General features: G+C 40.0%; 1 protein-coding gene across 1 annotated transcript in view; it reads left to right on the top strand.

Annotated features, from left to right (window-relative positions):
• The first annotated feature begins 238 nt into the window (after positions 1–238).
• The window catches only part of arhgap5 (Rho GTPase activating protein 5), a 58,697-nt gene continuing 52,141 nt past the window's right edge, over positions 239–6,794 (top strand). Inside the window, exon 1 of the mRNA XM_067613265.1 lies at positions 239–589. The gene's annotated coding sequence lies outside the window, so the exon portion shown is untranslated. The remainder of the gene's footprint in view (positions 590–6,794) is intronic.

Below are 6,794 nucleotides of genomic sequence, written 5' to 3'. Positions count from 1 at the left end.
TATCTTGATATTGTGTTAATGTTCATATTACTGTTATTTTGTACTGTTTGTATTTTGGTGCTTTGACAACATTGTTCTCGAAACTTTCATGCATATAAAGCACATTGAATTGAGAGAGAGAGAGAGAGAGAGAGAGAGAGAGAGAGAGAGAGAGAGAGAGAGAGAGAGAGAGAGGCTGAATGGAAAGGGACTGGGAGAGACTGGGAGAGAGTGGGAGGAGTGGATGAGAGAGAGAGAGAGAGAGAGAGAGAGAGAGAGAGAGAGAGAGAGAGAGAGAGAGAGAGAGAGAGAGAGTCGCCATTACTGCCTGGCAGTGCTGCTGAGAGGGGAGGGAGCTCCGAGAGGAGAGGCAGGTTTCAGCTTACAGCACATACATACCAACATAACACCGAAATACACTGAAATACAGGCGAACTACACGGGACTACACCTACAGCTCTACCTGACTTCGGACCCTGTCGGAGGACACTAATGACCGCAGATTGTGGATTGTAAAAAGGAGTTTTATTTTTGCCTTTTTTTTTTAAATGTGGGAAAGCTTTCTCCTGTTTTCCGTGGTATGTGGATCTGGGAGCGACCATGTTATTAGGTGGGTAGGGGAATGTATTTGGACTGGGATTGGGACTTCATTAGCCTCGCTAGCACTCTTTTCTGTGGGCGAAACCTGGCTGCAGGACTGCGCTATCCCGGGTTAAAGGAAGCTGGGAGGAGAGTGTCAGTCCGGGCTGTAAAATTAGCCCAGGTTGTGATTTTTAACCCGCTTTCTTCCCAACGTTAGCCTGGGTGAGGTGCTGCTAACGCTAGCAGGCTAACTCTCGGCATGCTAGGCTAACGGCTAATGTTAGCTAATCGGAATTGGAAAGGTGTTCTTTTTTTCCTGTCCTGGAGTATCAGGGCCAAACCAGGCCGAGCCGGGCTTCATCTTCTTCCCTCAAACGAGAAATCAATAACCGCCGTGGCTGCAAATGTTAGCCACAGTGCATTGACGCATTAACATTAACGTCTGCTGGTTTTATTCCAAGCTTAACTAACTCATTAACTAACCGTAACGTTAACTCCATCTAACTCCCCTTTTTTCGTTGAATTTTACGTTTTATCCACCCTTTTCAGTCCATTACAACGTAACAAAGAAGGCTTTAAACGACAAATCATAATAAAATTACTTTGTAAATAGAAAAATAAAACGACTTGTTCAAACCTTTCATCCTGTTCGCTTTAAACGGTTATTTTAGTTTTTAACGCATCGTAAGTTGGTTTGGAAGTTTCCAGTTTTGAACGTGAAAGATCCCCTTTAGGCATATATTAAGACATACAAAAATACTCTGCATGGAGCAATAATATGTCTGATATGTTTTTTTCCCCACTAAAAAGTATAATTAACACGTTAAAATTCTTAAAATGGCATCTACTCCGTCTCCCTTATAAAAAATCTATGTATGAATTATTATTTTTTTTATCAAAGTGTCTAATGGCCCATCCCTCATGGGATTATAAGACACCTTTACTAAGCATCCATGTTTACAATACAACTGCTTCCAGTTGTTCCAGTTGTATCTATATATAAATATCAGTGAATATGCAAATATATTTCATCTCAGAAGTCTTAACTGCTGGACACAAGATGTCTCCTATTTCACTGTAATGTCCATTCTTAGTGTTTGTGCACTGCAGGCTTCAGGTTTCCACATCACACTTGTGTAAGTTGCTTACTGGTCCAGGATTGGCCTCAAAACTAGTTGTGATGTCACAAATCGTGCTCGATCTTCAGTGAGCTCAGAGAAACTTTCCATTTCCAGTAAATGAATTTGAAAAAACGCCTTCTAGTATCGAACTGTGCACGTACACTCTGTATCACTCTGCACAGTGAAGCTCAGACATCCAACTGTAACAAGAAGGAATAACAAGTTAGATCCAGGAGTTCTAGCTACCAGGCAGATTATTGAATCTGGTGTTTTTACACAAGGTGCCAGCCGTGATTAGAAGGTGTGACCACACTTGTCATTAGCTGATCATTAACTGTTCATTCTGTGTCTGCAGCAGCAGTCGGGTCAGTGTGAGGGTTTGTCCTGCTGCAGCTCTGCATGCCATTTGCATCAACTGGGACTGCTGCAGTTCCCTTTGCCCTTTTCCCAAACATTCTTTTAAAGGGACAGTTCGGCTTTTATCCAAACGAGCAGCCACCCCGATGGTTTGTCTTCGACTCTTTGCAAATCCCCTCAGTGCTCTCCTTGTGTATTTACAGGTCCTTTTTAATTTTATACTGATTTCCTGGAAATGTTCTGAGTAATTTGCAGGTATTTAACAGTTTATTTTTAAGACATTTGACTAAGAGGGTGGTGCAGTTGGTACAAATTATAAGAAAAATGGTTGTTTTTGTTGGTAAGTACCTACACAGTTTATTTAGGTTCATAAAAAACTTAATTTTCAGTGCATAGTTTTGTGTGTCAAGCAATATATAAACATATTAGTTTTTTTCCCTAAATGTAGCTGCTGTGTTCATTCTAAGGACATTTCTTTGAAAGGGTTAGGCTATGTTATTTGCTATTATATGGGAAATGTGCTCATTATAAAGTTATTAAGAAACAATCTAATATACATTATGTAGTTTGACACACAAACTAAGTATTTTCTGTCTGTTAAAGAATTTTAAAGAATGTTTGCAAATGAACAACTATGAACCCAAATATATTGAGTAGGTACTTACCGACTTCACCAGTTTAGCAATTTTTTATGTTTTTTCTGACAATTTCAAACAAAGTGCACCACCCTCTCTGTACAATGTCCTACAAATTAACCATTTAATACCTGCATAATATTCCAGAGATATCCAGGAGATTTAATATAAATCTAAGTGACCTGTAAAATAAAGCATTACCAAAGTGTGCACCGATGCTAAGTTATAGAGCTTGTTAAAACCATTCTTTTATTATTTTGTGGAAAAATGCCAGTGAGTTTCTTTGTTGTTTTCACTTAGTGCATGCTATTATCTTGTTTTAGCGTCCATAAAACCACAAGGGCTCATTGAATGATTCAATAGGACTCTGTTCATCATTATCATCACAGTCGGTCTGCGCAAGGGCTTTTCTCTTCAGCCTTTTCCCTTAAATGGGCTGCAGTCGGAGCAAAGCTTAATAATATTGACTTCCCATCAACTAAGTGCTGGGAATGTTGTGATGGGAACAAATATTGAAATAGTGTTTGAAAGTGCTATTTTAGTATTTATTAATGTGGTCTTTGTTGCCTTTAAACATTTCCAATCTAGATAATGTGTATATTTATGTTGTTGCATATTTGACCACCAGTCGCAGTTTTAGCAATATCAGAATTGACAGGTGTGGATAGGCATGTCTGACAAGCTTTGCATGTGTGGTCAGACCAGTACAGAAATGCATATTGGTATTGGCATATGCTAATACAGTGGGATATATTCAGCACCATCGTTATCAGTCTTAACAAACCAAATAAGGGCACCAGCACTGACAAGCCCAGCTCTGAGTGATGGCGGGGTTGATCGTGTCAGCTGGCCTGTAAACTGTTGTTCTTACATCATCAACACCTCGGGAAGGGGAAGTCGGGATGAATCGCGCCCAGCTTCAGGCCTGGACCTGACTCAGGAGGAGGGTGACATAGTTTTTTTTTTTTTTTTTTTTTTTTCGATGGGCATGGATCCGTGCTTCGAAACATTTGAGTTTCTTTTGAAGGAAACTATTTTCCAAGAAGCAGCAGCGCGATGCCTTTCACATAAAGTATTTGTCAGTGAAAGTAATCAATGTAATCAAAGATTTATTTTAACTTAACAGCACAGTGAATAAAAAAATCTCCTTGGACAGTAAGTAAATGAAGAAAATGTATTGATTGTAATGAAATATTAAGCCTAGTTATTGCAAAACTCTTCATAATACACTCATAATTAGATGGTCTCACCTCATTACACACCTGATGGACTATTTTAATAGTTTCTGTGTTAGGTTACAACTGTTTAGGGCTGCAGCTAACGATTATTTTCATTATTGATTAATTTGTTGATTATTTTGTCAACTGTCGATTAGTTGTTTGGTCTATAAAATGACTGAGAAATGTTGATCACTGTCTCCAAAAGTCCAAGGTGACATGCTAAAATGTCTTTTGTCCCGACCAGCAGTCCACAACCTAAAGATATTCAGTTTACCGTCAAGAAACCAGGAAAGAAACCAGGAAGAATCCACATTTGAGAAGCTGGAATCTTTCTTAAAACAGCTCTACATCTGGCAGCTGAAAAAATGGCAGTGACAGGTAGTGATTTAAAAATTTGAAAGCGAGCACCTAGAAATCCTGTGAGGCGAGCTCAGTTAGTCGCCACCGGTCTGCTCTATCATGATTTATACTAAGAGGAGAAAAAGATGTTTGGAGAGTCAGTTTTCCTCTGGCCCTGCAAAGCTCTCACTTTGCTTTTTAGGAGGCAGTTTGGATTGTGCTGGTACGTTTTGATTCATCTCCTCCTGTGGGAGGAGAGTTGTCTGCGCCTGAGATCAGAATCTCTTTTGGGAAAACATAATGAGTCAGTGTTGTCTCATTTTAAAGTAGACGGGACGCTCTTCTCTGTTGAAGCCCTGCTTTGTGATGTAGCCTGAAAAAGAAAAGTTTATTTTTACCTAAAAAAAAAAAAATCCATTCGGGGTTTATCTTTCAAAGGTTTACCATCCTTGGCAGTGTGTTCTCTTGTGTTTCAGGGCTTAACAACATTTAGTCATCTCTAAAACCAGCTTGCCAAGTGATACCTTAATCCTCCCCCCCCCGCAGCCTCACCAGTGAATAGACTAATCATGATGCACAAGGCTACTTTTAGTTAAGCACAGATACAGTTTGTGCTGTAGTGTGGGCTGTTTGCAGTAATAAGACCACAGGCCTCCATCCAGGTGCAGCAGTGTACAGCTAACTGGCTAGCGCTGCCGCCACTCCCCCCACGTCATGCTGGTTGACACATACTTTATGATTCTTATATTGAGTCTGTCTGTTGACAGAGTAGCGAATATAGACTTTCATATTGGCTGACAAAAATGCAAAGCAGATGTTCAGAATTGGGTGACTGATCTTCCCAAATGTTGTGGTTTGGACGGGAATCAAGAGGAGGAATGTACCGCTGTAATAATCAGTTGGTTAGTCGTTCAACAGGAAATTAATAGATTACAGCTTCTGTAATTGATGGTTTAAGTCATCTGCCAAGTAAAGTTTCCACATTTTTATTAGCTGAAGTGTCACTGATGTGAGGAGTTGCACACTTTTTACTGTTTAATAATAATAATGCAATATTTAGGATTATTGGCAGACAAAGCAAGCAGTATGAAGACATTATATGTGCCAATATGTGATGGACAAGTGTCCCATTTTGCCTTTTTAATTCAATAATTTCTCTAAAATAAACAAAAACAGCATCACTACATTCATCAGTAATGTAAATAGTAATTAGTTTCAGCCCTAAAGGCATTAATGGCAGCAGGTGTCATTGCCACCTCGACGTGTATGTGCACATGTGGCGCTTTACCTGCTCAAATGCCGTGATAATTCTGCCTCACGGTCAGGTGTGGCTTACGTAGCAGCGCGGTAGCTATTGTAAGGGAGAGTGGTTTGATATGTAAACCTGACGGACCTGCTGGATGGTTTACTCACTGACATCATCTTATATTCTGGGTGTGTTTTGAGGGACATGCAGCTCTTGTTCGGAGGCTCAAACAGTTGATCAGGTGACAAAACATTTGAGGGCACATTTCCTCTAGTTGGCTCTCAGATGATGCACAAGCGTATCAGTAGTTGTATAAATATGAAAATGGGTTGTATCTTGGTTGTTTTAAGTGTTTTTGTTAAGGTTACTGTAAAGCACAAAGCCCTTCCCCGCACAGGTGACATCATCACCTTGGCCTCTGTAAACAGTCAGGGGAAATCTCATTCCTTCTTGTCAGTGGACCGAATTCCTACTCTGGTGCAGTTTCTCAGGCTCAGCATGCCGTCGTGCTGCAGCTCGCAGTTCCAGCTCACGCAGGCAAATTCACTGGCTGATTGCCATCGTTCTGTAAAACACAACAATGAGTGCAATTCTCTCGACAGTTATCAGTTATCTGCCTCTAGTTAGGTCATGGAAGGGTTCAGGCTTATTTGACTGTGACAGTTACAGATAATGCTGACAGAAAGGTTGCACAGTCAATCATATGTGGGCATTTGGCACAGTTTTAATACTCTACTCTATTTACAGTCAGTAATTGTTAGTCAGAGGTGAAACATTTCATTTCACTCGCTCGTTGATATCGAACAGACAAGGTGTGTATGTGAGATGTTAAAAAGGCAGCAAGATAATTTTGTTCCAGATAATCAAAACTGCTAATCAGGACCGGAGTGGAAAAATATATTACTAGAAGGACAGGCAGAATAATCAGGATTACACGTTTCAGTCACGTTTAGGTTGTGCCGATGATGATAACAAATCTGTGAACTGATTTATTTTCTCTGTTTCATTCTCACAGCGAGGCAAATCATTTCTAGGTCAGTGGCTGTCAAAGGGCTGGAGTTGCATGCCATTTTTATCCTGCCTCGGCACAAATTGGTTGAAAGCCCTTCTTTTTCTCTGCGAGGGGAAAAGTGACATTGCCGAGCATGGTCCATGATTGAATTACTTTCCCTTTCTGTTATATAAGTTAGACTGATTTTTGTCTTCTCGAAAGGACGTTTTGATATTGCAGTTAAAACAAAATCTCACTTTGTTTTTCAAAAATGCAGGACACTTTCTCATCACGTTTTTATGTTATGAACCTATTATGGTAATG

Source organism: Thunnus thynnus, chromosome 16, assembly GCF_963924715.1.
Source record: "Thunnus thynnus chromosome 16, fThuThy2.1, whole genome shotgun sequence".
NCBI classification, from domain to species: Eukaryota; Metazoa; Chordata; class Actinopteri; order Scombriformes; family Scombridae; genus Thunnus; species Thunnus thynnus.
The sequence above is the reverse complement of the archived record's forward strand: the minus strand, read 5'-3'. Positions and strand labels throughout refer to the sequence as shown.